This window comes from Stegodyphus dumicola, chromosome 2, assembly GCF_044657685.1.
Source record: "Stegodyphus dumicola isolate Sdum_Otavi_A_Nest chromosome 2, ASM4465768v1".
Lineage (NCBI taxonomy): Eukaryota > Metazoa > Arthropoda > Arachnida > Araneae > Eresidae > Stegodyphus > Stegodyphus dumicola.
The window spans coordinates 210,177,953-210,196,615 of record NC_140769.1 but is presented as its reverse complement, the minus strand read 5'-3'; the positions used below and the strand labels follow the sequence as shown (position 1 = coordinate 210,196,615).

General features: G+C 32.8%; 1 protein-coding gene and 1 long non-coding RNA gene across 17 annotated transcripts in view; one reads left to right on the top strand and one right to left on the bottom strand.

Annotated features, from left to right (window-relative positions):
• LOC146998813 (uncharacterized) overlaps window positions 1-18,663 on the top strand; it is a 940,238-nt gene that overhangs the window by 641,836 nt on the left and 279,739 nt on the right. The gene's annotated exons all lie outside the window — the stretch shown is intronic.
• LOC146998814 (uncharacterized) overlaps window positions 1,516-18,663 on the bottom strand; it is an 82,090-nt gene continuing 64,942 nt past the window's right edge. Inside the window, exon 3 of one of the 2 annotated variants that reach the window (XR_015039736.1) lies at window positions 1,516-1,534. This is a non-coding gene — a long non-coding RNA (uncharacterized LOC146998814). Of the gene's footprint in view, window positions 1,535-8,430; window positions 8,450-18,663 lie in introns of those variants that run through there. The other variant, XR_015039737.1, reaches the window with a different exon arrangement.

The following is an 18,663-nucleotide window of genomic DNA, read 5'->3' as shown; positions in this document are numbered from 1 at the left end:
TGTATTGCAAAGCTTCCTTGAAGAAAGGTGTTTATTCTTTTGACGTTGATATTTAATGCTTGCAGTGGTATTATTTGCAGTGGTATATGATTTATTTGTTCTATTTTTCTTTTTCGGGTCTTGCTTCGTTTGGTCATTAAATCAATCGTTCTACAGTCGTTATCCAGTTCTGGCTCTTTTTGCAGTTCATCCGGTTTCCTTTTCGGGTTTGACAGTTCTTTTCCGGTTCCTGCTGGTTTTGCAGATTTGGATTATTTTCCGTTTTTTGCTTCTTTTCCAGGTATTGCGTCTTTTCTGACTCATCTATCTTTCCAGTTCTGGCATCTTTTCCGGCTCTTGCTTCTTTTCCATTTTTTGCATTTTTTCCAGTTTCTTCTTCTTTTTCAGTTCTTCTTTGTTTTTTAGTTTTTGCATTTTTTCCAGTTTCTTCTGCCTTTTCAGTTCTTCTTTGTTCACTTGTTTTTGTATCTCTTCCAGTTGTTTCTCTATTTTCAGTTCTTCTTTCTTTTCTAGTTTTTGTATCTCTTCCAGTTTTTTCTTGTTTTTCAGTTCTTCTTTCTTTTCTAGTTTTTTAATCCATTCCAGTGTTTGCTTCTTTTTCAGTTCTTGCTTCTTTTCTAGTTTCTGTTGCTTCTCCAGTTTTTGTTTGTTTTTCAGTTCTTCCTTTTTTTCCAGTTTTTGCTTCTTTTTCTGCTTTTTCAGTTCTTCTTTGTTTTTTAGTATTTGCATTTTTTCCAGTTCCTTCTGCCTTTTCAGTTCTTCTTTGTTCACTTGTTTTTGCATCTCTTCTAGTAGTTTCTCCATTTTCAGTTCTTCTTTCTTTTCTAGTTTTTGTATCTCTTCCAGTTTTTTCTTGTTTTTCAGTTCTTCTTTCTTTTCTAGTTTTTGAATCCATTCCAGTGTTTGCTTCTTTTTCAGTTCTTGCTTCTTTTCTAGTTTCTGTTGCTTCTCCAGTTTTTGTTTGTTTTTCAGTTCTTCCTTCTTTTCCAGTTTTTGCTTCTTTTTCTGCTCTTGTTTCATTTTCAGTTCTTGCTTCTTTTCCATTTTTTGCTTCGCTTCCTGCTCTTGCTTCGTTTTCAGTTCTTGCTTCTTTTCCAGTTCTTGTATCTTCTCCGGTTCTTGCTTCTTTTCTAGTTTTTGTATCTTTTCCAGCTTTTGCTTCTTTTTCATTTCTTGCTTCTTTTCTAGTTTTTGTGTCAATTCCAGTTTTTTCTTGTTTTTCAGTTCTTGCTTCTTTTCCAGTTTCTCCTTCTTTTCCAGTTTCTCCTTCTTTTCCGGTTCTTCCTTTTTATTCAGTTCTTGTTTCTTTTCCAGTTCTTGCTTCTTTTCCAGTTTCTCCTTCTTTTCCGGTTCTTCCTTTTTATTCAGTTCTTGTTTCTTTTCCAGTTTCTCCTTCTTTTCCGGTTCTTCCTTTTTATTCAGTTCTTGTTTCTTTTCCAGTTCTTGCATCTTTTCCGGTTCTCGCTCCTTTTCTAGTTCTCTCTCGGTTTCCAGTTTTTGCTCCTTTTCATGATCACAAGGAGGGTTTTCCAATCTACAAAATAATCAGTATATCTTTATTTCAGTAGTAAAAAAGTGAAAGTAATGCAACGACGATCACGTTTAACATGTACAACACTTTAATATTTAGATACTATATAACACTTTGGGCTCAGTTTCATAGGGAAAAATCTCCCCGTAGATTTATTGCCTGACAGAATATTTTTCTACAAAGGGCGAATTTGTTGTTTTCGTTATAAGGACCTAAAGCCAAGCAGAGAAGTTAAAGAATTTGGCGTGATATGTATGCAATAAGCGACCACCATGAATCTCACGTAGAGTGTGATAATTTGCAAAGTTTCAGTGCCTTACTTTTCCTTACTTAATTTTTACATAAGTTGTAATAATAATAATAGTAATAATAAACAGGTGGCTTAAAAACAGAGGGAAACAATGGGGAAAATTGCAAAATAGGAGAAAAAAAGGAAACTGAAATCAAAAATGAAACAACTACAAAAAAAAAAAAAAAAAAGGATGGAAAAAGCATCTTAGAAGATATACACGTAACGTTCTTTCTGAATCAGAAAAACCTGTATTTAAACGAGTATAAGTTTGAGAGCTTTAGATTCATTTAGGTTTTGAATCAATTACTATTTCTTACGCTTGCTAGATATTTTAAATTTCTTCAATTTTGCTAAGTTTTTCAAAATGTATTTCCTAAATCCTTATGCGAATTAAGCCTTTCTGAGCGTTTCGGCTAATGGCCGAAATCACTTTAATGGCTTTCACAATGTAATGTTTGAATATTGACAGCTGCCTATACTGAAATATTTTCTCCATTGTCCTCGAAAAAAGAAGTATTAAAGTTCCAGGAGATTTTACAATGAAAGACACACATTTCTTATTTGAAGGGCAAGAGGGAAAAAAAAGATATTTTCGGATGGGAATATGTAGCATTGTAAACACCGTGTTTGTAAATTTCATCATATAGTAGCAACACTTGAGTCATAAGTAATTATGCACATATATGAGAGAGACGACATCGAGGAAAAATGAAATGGCAAAACAGGGCCGAAACAACTTTCATGGCCGGTACAAACAACACAAAACACAAGAAAGAACGGACACCAATTATGCTTAGCACAAGAGAAATTAAAAAATAGGAACAAAATTAGACACTTATGGACCTCAAAGAAGGTGTTCGAAATTACGACCTGCACCCTGATGCAGGTATCACATCTCTCGCACATCGACCATAAGATGTTCTGGAAAATACTGTGCATCCTGAGGACTTTCCCAGCAGCTGCCACGATATGTGCCACAAGTTCCTGTTGGACTTCTAACAGGGATTTCGTGCACTAATGTGTTGACGTACCCCGAGCGGCAGTGATAATGCAAGTGAGGTCTCGTGATCTTGCTGAACAATGCATTGGACTACCCCTACCAAACCCATGTTTAGGATACTTTCCTAAGGAACTTTCGAATACTTTCTTTGATGACAATCCAATGTTTTTGTTCTTATTTCTTAGTTTTCGCTGCGCTAAGAATAATAAAGAAATATCTTTACACTGTTCGTACCCTATTTTTCTTGTGTTGTCTCTCGTCACTATAGCGCCAGGAAAGCGTTTCCGACCATGCATTGCAATAAACGATTATATATATATATAATTTATTTCCTAAACAATATTGATTAATTGATTATATTATCTCCTATGTTTAATTAAAGTAGAATTATTTTAAAAGAATGAATCCATACTGGTAAGTTATATTTCGAAATATGTTTTGAAGTAATTTGAAAGCAAAATGTTAATAATGTTTTTGGTTAATAATGTTAATAATGTTTAGCAAAATGCAAAATGTTAATAATGGGGACTAGAGTTAAATCATCATGAAGAATAAAATTTCAATTGTAAAAGGAAAATTAAAACCATGTAATCATTGTCATTGATCGGAAATTAATTGACTTTTCAATGGGAACAAACCAACTCCCATTCAACGAACAATAATTGATAAAAATACGTAAATACGAAGGTGTTTCGTCTTTACTCGAGTTATAAGTTAAAGCCGAACCGGCAATTCTAGTCAGGCCAAATATCTCCGCGAATAGAAGGGATTATGATCCAATGCTTATACTCAAAGAACTTATTCTTATGAAGCAATTTAGTCAATTCAATTTGGAGTAAAAAGCAAAATCTGTAGAGAAATTCGATATAACCCGAGTAACCGTCCCCGACACCTTCATGTTTATGCATTTGAGTTCTATATTATTTTTAAAAATTAAACATTGGAAATTCAATTTGGAGTAAAAAGCAAAATCTGTAGAGAAAGCCGATATAACCCGAGTAACCGTCCCCGACTCCTTCATGTTTATGCTTTTGAGTTCTATATTATTTGTAAAAATTAAACATTGGAAATTGTTATTATGAAATCGAATTCAAAGTAAAGTTGAAATAAACATAGAAGATTACAAAATAAGATAAATAATGCAAAGTTTGTAAAAACAAATCAAAGACTATATAAAGTAATATAAAAAAATGTAAAAAATAATATATAATAAGAACAGTGAATGTACATGGAGATATAAAGGCCAGAAAAGGTATTAAGTAACTTACATTCTTTCTAGTGGGGGAGTTGGCAAAGTATTCTCTTCATGTCTGACTCATAAGTGTTGGGTGTCCGAAAATTCTTAGCGGCAGTGGGGGCTTTGAATAATATCAGTGGGTAAGACTTGGGTGAAGTAATTTATGGTAGTGGGTTGGACTCGGAATTCTTGAGGGATGTATTATGTGGAGTTCTTATTTGAGGGAGAATGTCTGTTAAGATTTTTTTGAAAATACTAGTGAATGGAAATTAATTAATTTCTGGCTAATTGTCGTGTCGCAATGATTAAGAATTTAAGAAAGGAAAAAAGGAATTTTTCACTGTCCAAGAGCTATTAGACAGACTAAAGTCATGAAATAGGCCCATTTTTTTAGTAACAGTATAGTAACAGCATGAGTCTGAAGACAATTAGGTTTTTACAATATATACAATTGAGTAATTACACTATATACAAATCCTTCAACTGATAGTCATCCAACTTATACCGCCTTCTCAGGTTTAGGAACAAATTATCATATCCCTATCAGTTACATGATTTAGGGTGAGTATTTAACGCCTGCTCTTTTAAGGCAATGGTTGATAAATTGAATGGGTATTAGATTATTTTTGAGAATTTTAATAAGGAGCAAAATTTCGCGTTGTAAATCTATTGTATCTGTCCATATAATTTTAATTCGTTGTATTTGATTAATTATAGTATTGTTAATTACTTTTTTGGATATGTTGGAGTTCCAATTTATTAATTTGTTAGTACTGAAATTGAAGTTTCTTGTTTTGTCAAAAAGTAAAATTTTTTTGTAGTTAATGATTTGAAGATCTAGAAAGTCTATGCTATTTTGTGAATTATTAGTTTTATTAAGTGTAAGACAATTCGGATAAATCTCGGAGTGTTCAATTTTATCAAAATTATTAATTGTAATAAGGTCATCAATATATCTGTAGGTATGTTTGTAGTAATTTAACTCTTGTGGTTGTAGATTTTTTTGGAAGTTAAAGTCTTTGACAAATAAAAAGATATTACAGATCAAGGTGCTGGAATGTAAGCCCATTGGCAATCCTCTGACTTGTTTAAAAATTTGATTTTGAAACTTGATGTAGTTATGAAAAAGTGTGCATTTTAGGTAGGTTTCCCATTTGTCAAGAGTCATGATATTGAGCATATCAGGGAAGAGTTTAGTTAGATCAAGTAGACTGGTATAGATTTCTTCTAGAGGAAGTGAGGTATATAAGTTTTCAAAGTCATAGCAATTAATGTTTTGGATGTTTATGGTTTGAATAGTATTAATGACAGGAGTGTTATTATGAATGATCCAGGATTGTTATGATTAGTGTTACAATCATTGAAAATAAATTTACAGATTTTATTAAGTTGAATTGAAAAATAATAGTCTATATTTTTCTTGTAATTTATTAGTTCCATTAGCAATAAATCTGAATTTTAATTGTGTTTTATGGAATTTGGGAATCGCATAAAGATTAGTAAATCTGTTGTAGTTTGCATTGAAAGTAATATTGAGTTTCTTATGAAAAGTTTTAAACCTGTTTATTATAGATGTTTCTGTAAGGTTGGCTAATTGATAAGTAGTCGCGTTGAGAAGTTCTTTATGAATAATTTCTGCGTAGAATTGTTTTCATATAATGCTAAAGTTATTAGTTGTTTAACTATTTTTGTAATAGTAAAGAGCTGTTTTAATTTTTTAATATCTGATGTAAGTTGCGACCAATTCAGTGTACTTTTAAACTTGAGGTGACTGATTTCGGTGGATATGCGTTGAAGAATTTTGGCTTTCCATTTTTATAAGGTATCTATGGGTAAATTCAGTTCATAGCTTGCTTTAACTATAACTTTGTTGATGTTGTTTTCGAAAGTCTTGTAACAGAAATTTGTAGTCATGTTTCTGACTGGTCTAAATTTTGTACCATAACTCATTAGTGTTTTAAGTTGATGGTTCTGTATGATATTCAGGTTGCCAGTAATTATGCGCTGGTGATGAGAATCCACGTAATTGCTGTAAATTGGTGTCTTACAATGTCATTCTGCTGTTTCATCTATTTCATGGTGGTTAGTCAGCAAGTTGCTTAAGGTCCTTTGATATTTAAATGCAACCATAGTTAATGTATCAACTGCGGGGAAGTAATCTTTACAATCTCTGATGATTCTTGAGAAATGAATATTGTCAAACTGCGGATGTAGAAAATTGACTTTAAAATAAATTTTGCGTTGAGTGAGACTATTAGAGAGTCCGAAGAAACTAAATCGAGAATCATGTCTTTAATGATTTGTGTGTCGTCGTAGCTTTATTGAATGAATTTTTTTAGTTTGATAAGGAATTTATTAGTACAGGAGTGTAACAGTTGAGAAGTTTCTTGGGAAAGTTGTCTGAGTCAAAGAAACATTTCAATTGTTTTTTCAATGCAAATGTATCCAAAGTGGATAAAAATCTCGCATTATTTTTTATTTTGCTTCCTCTTATTCCTCTCTGCGTTTTGTTGCTGTAGTGCTTAAATTGGCTGAAAATAGACTTCTTAGAAGTATCTCTATGACTATGTATATAAGTGTTAAGTCCATATGGATAAAGTGAACGTTGTTTTAGTATATAGAGAGATTCCTGAAAAATTCGTGTTTTGTGATTGGGTATTATATCTAGTATCTGAAGTTGAATAGAGTTGAAGTCATGGTGTTTAAAGTGCTCTAATTCTGCTGTATTGAGTTGTGATGGTGTACTTATTTTAATGCTATTTTTTGTGCGTTGAATGTTTTGATTTAAGCTCTATGGTTATTGATTCGAAAGTTAGGATTGTTTTTAGTCTGTCCTATATATTTTATATGTCAAGTGCCGCATGTAATCATGTAAATACAGTTAAATGTTTTTCATAAAAATTGTATTTTGGGTTTATCTGTAGCAGGCATGGCGTTAAATTTTCAAGTTTTTCATCTAGTGGAATGACATTAAATGATTTCAATTTCAGATAAACAAGCAAGATATAAAAGTAAGAATAATAAAATAAATAATACCGGTGTAAGTCAGAAGAGTATTTGGAAAATATTTCGGACATACAACAAGCGACTATGTGAATGTTGACATTCACCGGTGAAAGTCGACATTCTCCAGATTTCGGCGTTTCACCATAACATATATACGATAAACGTATATATATAGATATATATGTATATGTGTGTGTGTGTGAATTAATGTTAGGAATTCTGATCGCACATATTGATCTATAATACAGAGCAAATTTGGCAGATGAATAAGATAAAATATTCAGATTTATTTCAATTCACATTTGCGGCCACAATTCATTTGAAATTCTAAACCTACCTATTTCTAGAATATTTATATTTCTCATATTGTTGGAATAGGAAGAAAGTAGCACGACTTCGTGTCAGCGGTGACAGAGATAGAAAAAATGTGCATAGTTCGACAACATTGTGGCTTAGTAAGAGAAATATTTGATTCAGGAAATTTAAATTCCCACTTAGCTAGGTCATCATCTTTATGTAAATCATGTGATGGGGATATATATATCTACATAAATATATTTTAATTAATTAATTTTTATTTTTTAATTTTCTATTAATTCAAAATTATTTAATATTATATATTAAAAAAATAATTACAATGAAAAGTTGGAATCTGGAAATTTTTATTATGTTTGATGAGTACATTCTCAAAACTCGAGCTAAATAATATTCTAAATCTCTGTAAATCTAGAAATATATAGTCTAACAGAAACAGATGAAGAGAACAATTTATATTAGATTTGTTCCGAATAGAGTATAGGATGGATTTCAGTGTTTACGTAATTTGTTTTACATACATATATATTATTATTTATAAACATAAAGTCCTTTTTGTCTTTGTTACTCTAATTATATCAACTATTTGACATTCAACAACTAACTTCATAACAACTTCTCATTCACAAATTTTACAAACTGGCCGTTTAAACACGTGTATTTTGTATATTAGCTTTCTGTTTAGATATTTCATTAGTTAATGCAATAACGTTTCCTCATAATCAAAAGGTATGACAATAAATTTGAATTCTTCACAATAGGATTTTCCATCTTAAACATTTATAATATATTTTTGTAATGAAGGAATGAAAAAAACATTAAGCATTATAAATCTGAAAACGTATTATTTTCCAGACCAGCGTTTTTGTCAAAAAATTATTAAAGGTATAATTAAACTGGACCTGAAACATTATGTTTTGTTTTATTATTTTTTCCGAAAAGACTTACGTCTCCGACACGTATTGCAATCTTAAACATTGGGGATCCAATTCTTCTAGTAGTTGATCGCTGTAGTATATTCCTGCTTCTCCTTCTTCTTCTTCAAATATACGTCGATAATTATTTGCGCTGAAATATTTTTATTTTATTAAATATATATGTTCATATGTTTGATGTTTGATTAATTTAATAAATGATTATTTACACGTTTTTGTCAAAAGTAGTAAGTTACAGTTTGCGAGCATTTTTACAGATTGTCAAAGATTTTTAAACGCTCAATGTTCCACGAAGAAAATATCTTTACTTATTCAAAATCTTTTAAAAACAATAAATATGGAAATGAATATTCCTCTTATTAGCCTAAATTCCATTATGAGAATATACAGGTATAATAGGAAATGAAGCTGCTGGCACCAACAGCTCAGGATGCCATATTAAAAGGTCTGATTGACATCTATCATCTCAAATCAAACAATGCAATCAGGAAAAAATTTTCCAAATACGTTTTAATAAAATAACAAACAGGATAGGACGAGGCAGATATAAGACGATTGCTCGACGGTTACCTCCCGCAAGTATCCCCATAAAGAATAAATTTTTTTCTATAATTAGATAGGCAACAAGTCATGGAAAGTTCCCATTTTATTTCCAGAGATTCTTAAGAAGCACGTAAAATGCGAGCGCGAAAAACCTGCAAATCTAGCAAAACCTAAGCTTTATAAATGGCACTCTCCCTTACTTTCCCTTCTTAGAAAAAATAACCAGTATTTGCATCAAAAATTCCAGAGAAACGTTTTTCTACAATATAAAGTGTGTGTCTGCACTTCAACAATTTATGAAATATATTATTGAAAGTGAAGGAACTGTGATTATAAGTATCTAATCATCTTACAAAAGTGAATAAGCATATTGTTAAGAACAAGAAATGTTTTTAAACGGTGGCTTCCGTTGATCAGGCTGATCAAATTTCCAGTCGAGCGCAATTAATCAATGTTTGGGATCTTAACCTGATGGCTGCGTATGCTGAGTCGATGACTGATCATCCATTTAGACAATTTCCGCACAGGATTAAAAATTGCCTTCCTACAGACTTCTTCACTTAACGGCCCATGCGTTCAAAACACAGATTAACACGTTAACTGAAAAGTATAAAAAATTAGCGAAAACAAAAGAAGTATTTAAACGCACAATATCTCTTCGGATCTTCCTATGTTCCTGATTATAACATCTGCTGAAAACAATTTAATACGTTTAAATGCAATTACATTTCATTGAAGTGATCTATCAATTGTTTAACAGTTTTCTGCTGTTGACTTCAATAAATTTATGTTGTTTGGTATTTCATTTGTTTCCAGCAACACCTAGTCTCCTTTGCAAAGAAAATTAATATTAACTTTTGTAATTAAGAAATGATTTAGCTGAAAAATTAAATTGGACTGGAGATAATGTCTCGGTTGGTTTCGTTAAAAGAAGTTGGTGCTTTTCTAATTCAAAAAAATATCTCCATATATATATACATAACATACATGTAATTAATTTACACTAAAAAAAGTATTCTTCACATGGTATCTTCAAATGGGTAGATACGATAGCTGAAAAACAAGTGTCGGACTAAAGCGGAGCTGCAAAGAGCGATTTGTTGTACTGATACTTCCGTTTATATAATTCTTGTTATTCGATGCATGTAGTTTTGTTGAAATTAGTGTTATAAATTGCTTTATTCTCTGATGTAAAATGAATTATCCCAAATTTTATTCAGAAGATTTAAATAACGGTTTCGATCACAATGCACAGCAGTTAGTAGTAAAATATCTGGATCAGTGACTTTTTGACGTCATTTAAAACGCTTAATTACACGGCAGTAGTACAATTCCCAACTGGCCCCAACTCCAAGGGTATAGCGATATACAATCGTGATATGATCGAAGATTCTTTGGAAATAATCGCTGTCATCGAATGACATGCATATTCTATTTAAGTAATCATAGTCATCAGCTTTTAATATTTGTTGCAAATAATCATTGTCATCGAATAATCACTGTAAAGAATCATTCGCATCGGATAATCATTGAAAATAATCTTTGTCGTTACATAAAGGGGCATAGTAGCTGATGTATAATGAATTGCATTCAAATTCTCAACAAAACAATCGAACATGTATTGCAATATATCATATGATCATTATTTACAGCAATGATTCTTAAATGTCTTCGACCTACGGCTCCTAATGACGCCGAGGAAAACTTGCGCAACTCTGACAAAAAGAATATTTAAAAATACAATAAAAGCTTGAAAGCTAGGAAAAATGTCTGAATTTAATTTCCTTTTATTTAAATGAAGCTTAATGTTTTTAAAGGAAACTGAATATTATAAACAGGAATCAACAATATAAATATCTGTGGATTTTTGCCTCTTTGTTTTTTTCTTCGTATCATCATATATCCGGAACGGGGAATTTGAGATTGGAAGGAGGTACCCTCGAATTTCAAAAATTCTTGGTAAAACTTTTCGACTATTGTTATCTTCCTACGACTATCACTCGAGATATTATATAAAATTTCGGAAAACGCTAATTTTTCGTATTTATTTTTCCAAGTGGCCGATGTCTAGCGCACTGGACATCAAAATGTTTTACTTGGAAAAATGTTGGCCCTTCTCACTTTCAAATCGTAGAGTTTGTTTAAGAGAAATTTTTAAGTTAAAAAAAAATATGAAATAAAAAGTATTGCCTAACGTGAAACTTATTGTTATTATTATTTACGGTTATATTCTGAAGTTGAAGAAAGCACGTGATTCCATATAACGTCATTCTATGCCGAAAATCTTTCGTTTATGTCAGTATTTTAAATGAATAGCTGCTTTTGGCAACTTTAATGTTTCACCTTTAGATACGGCACACGATATGCTATCGCTACGTTAATTCCTTTATTGAGATTTTGAAAATTTGTTATATTGAAATAAATTTAAATCATAAACTCTAATGTATTACCTGAAGTGTCAAAGGTCTTTGTTTCCTGAGTTGGCAAGAAAAATTTATTTACGAATCGCTGGTTGCTTGAAAGAATGAACACATTTTCTTCATAATGAAATGCTTCTATGCAGTTTATGCTATTCTAATTTTATTTATAAAAATTTAATTTCTTTTATTGTATAGTTCCTTTCTGAGTAGAAGTTTAAACTTCTGTAGGTATTTAATGTAATTTAGATGCAATGTTACTTTACTACAGTTACATAATTTTTTTTTCAATTTACTAAAATGCCTGAACACAAGAAGACAGCACAAATGTTACAGCGAGCTACAGAAAAATGAAGTAAAAAACACTAGGAGACTCAGCAGGCAAGTACAAGAAAACTTGCGTACTTCAAAAATGAAAGAAGATACAACTAGAAACTCAGCAGGCAAGCATAGTGACAAGAAAGCTTATACATTCAAGAAAGTGAAGCAGAAACGAATAGGAGTTACAGCAGACAAGCAGCAACTCAAGAAACTTCGCGTGCTCAAACTGTATCAGAAACTAGTAGAACACACAAAAGACATTCAGAAAACCAAGAAACACTGCGTGCTCCGGAAAGGGAGGCCGAAGCGAAACGGAGGCCCATTAGGTAAGTGGAACGTCAACAGAATATGCGCGATGAAGATAAGTTGCGCGATGAAGATACGTTGCAAGTAAACGAAGGATACAAGACTCTCCGCGTCTTCTAAGATTCGACAGGAAATACCAGAACAGCTCAAGAACCTGCATAAACAACTCAAGACGCTGCAGATTACGAACAATTTCGGTTCGAAGAGGCAGAGCTTGTACGAGAAAACAAGCTTCGCATGAATGCATCAAGACATGCACGTAGTACTCTTCACAATGCAGGAAGTTTACTTTGAGCAACACACTGTATACATAGAGCTCGTAGACATATATAGTAAAGATTTTGCTTTGGCAACAGCCCCCTAGTAAAATATATGAAGTTTATAATGGCATCTCACAATACCTGAACGAAATTTTTCTATTTACTTCTTCATTTACTATTTTCTTAAATTTTTTATCAGTAATCCTGCCTATATATTATAGATATAAAAACCAGAAAAATTTAATTAATTATCTTTAAATGTATCTAAGTGATGAATACTTCGCCCCTGTTCATACCGAAACAAAACGATGTAATTGTAGATACCTAGAAAGTAAAATGTCTTCAGCAGGCTGTACAGCAAGCGACAACTATAAATGGTGATAACACAAGAATGTTATATAATGTTATATACTGGCAGAATTTTAAAAAAAGAACATATACATCAGTGTTTTAAAAATACGAATTTTGCATCAAATTGCAAAACAAATATCTTAAAATCTGCCTTTCCATGCATAAGAGTTCAGGATTCGGAAAATTATATTTTCGTAAACGGTTTAGCAAAAATAACAAAAATTATTGCCTTGAGAAATGGATAATCTTGGTATGAATACGAATTACGCCAAGACTACTCGTCAATGGTTGTTTTGAACACGCCCTTAATGTATATATATAACCCTTAAAAAACGTAAAGTGAGTGAATCTACTATTCGAGTGTGTCTTTATATCTTGAGTATTTAAGAAATAAGAATTGCATTTATCTATCTCGATAAAGCTAACGCTATTGCCCGAATAACAACGTTTATTTAACACTTGATATAACCAACTTCATATATATCTTGAAATAAAACATAAATTTCCTAATCAGATACTACCAATTGCAGAAAAAATACAAAAATAATGGAATTTCTAATAACACTACAAGTAACATACCGAGGAATAAATTGCGCTGCAAAACTGATGCAATCTACAATATGTAAACCACAAAATGTATGTACCGCTATAGAAATGCAATAGAATGAGAAATGAAACTGTGATGAGATTTATAATGAAAATTTACCATAAACTATTAGTATATGATATAAGTAAATATATACTTTTAATACTATTCATTTAAATATGTTCAAACGTTCATAATATTCATTACTTACAAACGCTTCTTCATCCATCGAAGCATAGCACAAGCCATTCTCAATTCTGTGCTGGTGCACGTCAATAAAATAAGGATAAATCCAAATTTTTACAAAAAATGAATCTCTTTGACTCGTTTCTCAAAAAACGTATATCTACAAATGCAGTATTAATATATCACATCAATATAATTCGGGATCATAAAATCTCCAAACAACGCATTAAACGCAAAAAATCGCATTAAGGCAGAATGAAGAATTTTCACTCTTACAATGGCTTTTACAACAATATAAAATAGAATAGAATTTCTAAACTAAGTGTTTATTGTTACACCATATTTCATTCTTGAGGAATCTTTCATGGTTGTTCAGTAATTCTAACTGTTAACTGGTTTAAGTCGAATTATGATTTCATATATATGCACAGACTTACGTATGTATATATTAATACGTATCTGTAGTAACATACATCATCTTATTATATGTAGGCGCATAATTCTAAATTAATTATACTAGTCAACATAATTTATATATTGATAGCATCAGACTTTTAAAATTATTTATTACTATCTGCTTGCTAACGATTATATAATTACGTACAGTGGTACCTCGACATACGAGTTTAATGCGTTTCGTAACCTTGCTCGTATGTCAAATTGCTCGTATCTCAAACAATTTCCCCATTGAAATTAATGGAAATGCCATTAATCCGTTCCAGATCCCAAAACAAGACCTCAGTTGTTTGTTAAGTGTTTTTAAATAAGAATCAATAACAAGAAGAAACATTTATTTATAAATAACAAATACATATTCTATAAAAACATAATTAAAAGAAAAAGTGAAGTGCCTACGGAAGAGCTTAATTTTTGTCACTGGTCTTCGCTTTTTTCGTCATGCTCTGCTCATTTCCACCCGCAGATCGTTTAAAAAAACTGTCGAAGGAGGTTTGTTTCTTCCTCCGTGTCAAGGATGCACGACTAGTTGCAACTTTTTCGCGTTGATTTTTATCCACGCACTCTACAACTTTCTCCCACATTCCCAAGACCTAAGATCACGCTCTCTAGAAGAATTTCGGCTCGACAGCAGTTGTCGCCCAACAGTGGCGGAGGGGTAAAATCGCTGAGCACTGGTAGTTTCAAACTGGTTTCGATTCTAGGCGAATAGGTTGACTGCATGGGAGGTTTCGGAGTTTTTCCTATGTGTAACGTGTATATTAGCCAGATTCCCTTAGAATGTTCTCCACGAAGGCATCCTTCATCCTAGGCAGATAGCGCAAGTGTGCTTCGTTATAATCAACTAAATCAAACCAAACACCAGAATTGCCTGTGTGGCACAGACAGACTAAACACTTGTCGAGCACCGAAGCTAGAATCCTAAGATTCGAGGACGAATACGAAGGTTGTGGAAACCGGCTTTCCTATCTCCATGCCAGAAAACCGCTAAGCGGAAAATATTTTCAAGTTTTTTTGTGGTGAGTAGGCGAAATAAAGCAGGATTGCGATTATCGTAGGATTTACGTTATAATCATGATGGTAAAGTGATGTATTTATATTAAAATCATAATCAGTATATGAAATTATTCGTCAAAGTTTTGGACTGATTTTGGTATATATGGTTCGAAGGTAGCATTTATGACATTGAAGCATCCTTTTTGAATATTTATATAAATATGTCGCGAGACTGCTCGACTAAGGTGAGATCGTTATAGTCAAGGTCGATTATGCTGACATTTTCTCAAGTCAGTAAATTGACCAAAATATTATACTTTGGTACTTTAGATTTACACTAATGTTGAGAGGAAATAAATGTTTCTTTGCTCTTATCTGTTCCGTAATACAGTTCCAGGTAGAGTGTGATATATGTAGGGATTATAGCGATGTTCAAAGTAAAAGGTATACAGGAAAGAAAACTGACAAAAAGAAAAATGTGCGTTAAGTTATAGTTGATTTCTTTCTTTCAGCAAATCATGTATATTCTAAACGCGATCGTCTAATACTATAACCAAAATTTATCAAAACATCGCGGCATAAAAATACATAGCAACGAATTTTCAAGCATAATTCTTTTTTATAACCTGACTAACATATTTACATTTTTGTGAAGTAGCATATTTACATGTATACGAAATGAAAAATAGATATGAGGTAATAATAAAAAACTAAATAAAATATGCTCCCAAATAAAGACGTTAAGGCAATAATTGCTACACAAAGACAGAAAGTTGGTAACCAAACTGAGAACTTTTGCGGCGAAGACATTTATTAGTTCAAAAATCTATAAATATGTCAAAATAGAATAAATTCTATGTAGAAATGTTAGCAAAGATACATTACTGAGAGCTCTCAGAAACCACTCCATACCATATGAAGTACACAATTTCTGGAAACACAAATTGTAAAGCAAGTTTTCGAAACAGTACAGTGGTTGGCTTGTTTACACTTAGATGTCCATTCCAATGAAATGTTTCCTTGGCGTATCTGAAGGGCTCGATTTGCAATAGCAAGAACTTGGCATCCAAAACATATCCTCAGCAATCATTCCGCTAATGTCAATGGCAAGCAACTTAATAAGAGAATAAAACTGTGTGCATAACATTTGGCCCATTTCACTTTGGCTGCAAAGAAAGAAAATTTAAATTTTTACCTAACAAACCTAACGGTTTTGGTAATTGCACGACAACTGAATATTCACTAAAACTCGAAAACTGTTTTAATGTTTGGCTCTGAAACCGCCGTACCTTCCACAGCGGCATGGAAAAGACAGTGATCATGGTTAAAAAATACCACTAGTACTTTTTGGCAGGTTCTTACATGTTTTACGTGTAAATACGGCTGGCTTTTACATTTATTTTTTTCTTCTAAACATTGGTCATTGTCTGCCCATATTTTAAGATTACACGTTAATATATAAAAATATCGTTCAAAATATTCATTGACGTATGCGGTCGATTTTTTAAAACATCATTCCTCTATTCATTCCAGCACCACATACGGGTGATGAGTTAGGAAGTTCACCTTGCAACTTAAAAATGCTATCAAGGTAGATAGCACATCGGCGGAAATTAAAAAACAAATTTGCGGAAAAGAACTCGAAAATCTCAATTAGAGGCGTAATTTCGCTTACAATCAATGACAACGTGCTAGAGATCAACAAGACAAAACAGTGATTAAATAACTTAACCACGAAGTCAGGCTCCTTACAAGCAAATGCGCTGAAAATGACTGAGTCACTTGCCTATCTTCTCACTCAGGGAACTAACTATAACGCTGGTTGCGAGGCCACTTCCAAACTTCAGAGATGCCACAACAACATTCTGCCCTTAACTGGCCAACGCGGCATTGCTTACTTCGAGACTGAGAAAGCTGAGTCGCTTGCAGATCACTGTGCTAATCAGTTCTGTAATCTTCTGCTCAGTTCATTAATCTGCCCCAAGAACGTGAAAATGCAAATAGCCACTGAATTAAATAAAATCGTCCAGGAAAGTACAAAGAACTTAGAAGCGTGGTGTAAGGGTTACCAAGTGTTGAATTAGTTAAAGCCTAATCTTTGGGGTTAACCCAGAGTTTCATCTTAATTCTCTTAAAAGCACTGACATTTAAAAAATAATAGGCTTAGTATTACATACACCTTATTAAAATTATGTATAAATATATAATAAAAAATATATGTAAATATTAATTATAATTTAAATTAGCAATAGTCCATTTATGTTTAATTTGAAGACAGTATTTCCTCTTTCTGCTCTAAAAAGATGATACCGTTTTTCTAAATGTGTTATTTTAGGTCTAAACCTTTATTACTGTAACATACCACTGGTGATGTAAATGGAACTAACACTCAAGCAGCCAGAAATAACTTTATGGCAGTAATCATTATCTAATCGAATGCATTAAAACCAGAGCTAACTCATTCTAACGTAAGATTTCATCCTGAACACAACTGCACGTGGTTTCTGCACTTCAGCCTAGCTCGACTGCTGCTCTCTTCTTATTGCGAAGCTACCGAAATGTAAAAATTTGTAATAAACCCTAGTAATGTGTGAAGTTGTTTGCAGATGCAACATGTTTTTATAGTAAAGAGGAATATTTAAATCACCTCGTCTGCCAAGTTTGCTATTCCTTATAGATCAACGTTCTACGCAATCAAACTCCTTGCTTTTCATTATGCATTTATCATTCTACATTCTACGTTATCTATGCTACCTATTCTTGTGTTCTAAGGGTTCCTGGATTGGCAGTGATTGACGACATGTTTTGATGAAGAACCAAAAATCGTCAGTATTATACAGGAGAGTTCGAAAGACACGTTTCCAGCCTCCGAAAAACTACGATAAACACGCTGAAATAATCAGCAATACAGACTTAAGGCTATCAGGCTGCAACAGTGAAGACAGCTTAATGGCAAAGCGCTAAAGTACAACTCCGAACTCAGCCGATCGCTCTCAAGCTAATCTCTGAACTCTAAGCACTACTACCGAACTCAACACACTCAAGATACTCTCCACGGTAAACTGCTACTCCGCGTAAAGGCAGGATATTTATAGGTTTTGACCTACCTTCGAGAAGACCACCACGAATGGATACTCCGGAAGACCAGTAAGAATTCGCTCTAGAAGCTTCTCTTTCCATCTTTGGCATATTGCCAGGTCTGGCGCCAAATGGGCAATTTCGCGCGAAATCCGGCAACTCTGTCCTTTCTTGCAACTCTCTGGGAACCCTAGACTCGCTTTGTAACTAGCCATTTCGCAGCAATAAACATAAATTGTTATAAATGTTTTACATAGACAGATGATTTTAATGAAGTTACATGCAAAATTGTAAAATTTCTTTTGTGTAATGTAACATGAAGTACCTAAAGCAGTAAGATCTGCCTTAAAGGCAAGCCCATTTAGTAATGAAGAAATGGGTATCTCAGTAATTTGACCAAAAATCGCCAAAACTCGCCCAACTTGGTCAGCATTTAATGACATTTTGGTCCGGTCCCTGTATCACCGTAGTAGGTATTGTAAACGAATATATCACCATATTTCCTCCAACCGTAATTCGACTCGGATATGGCCTTCCAGTAATTTCGAGAAGGAAAAGGAATTACAGTTATCTCGGTGGTCAGGTGCGAACTATATAAGGCTGGTGAGAGCATCTGCTCTCAGTTGTTGTTAGCTGTTAGCGCAACGTTTCACTATCTCCGGCTTAGCTTCCTCTTCAGAAATATACGAGCATTGATTGAACTCTGTGATATGATCGAGAGTTGTAGGAATAATTCCATGGAAAGATACGGATATCTAATGTGTTTTCTTTGATAGAAATATATTTCATCAACCAATCAACGTACCTGTGTTCATTCAATATATTACGAACCCGTACGCACGCAGCA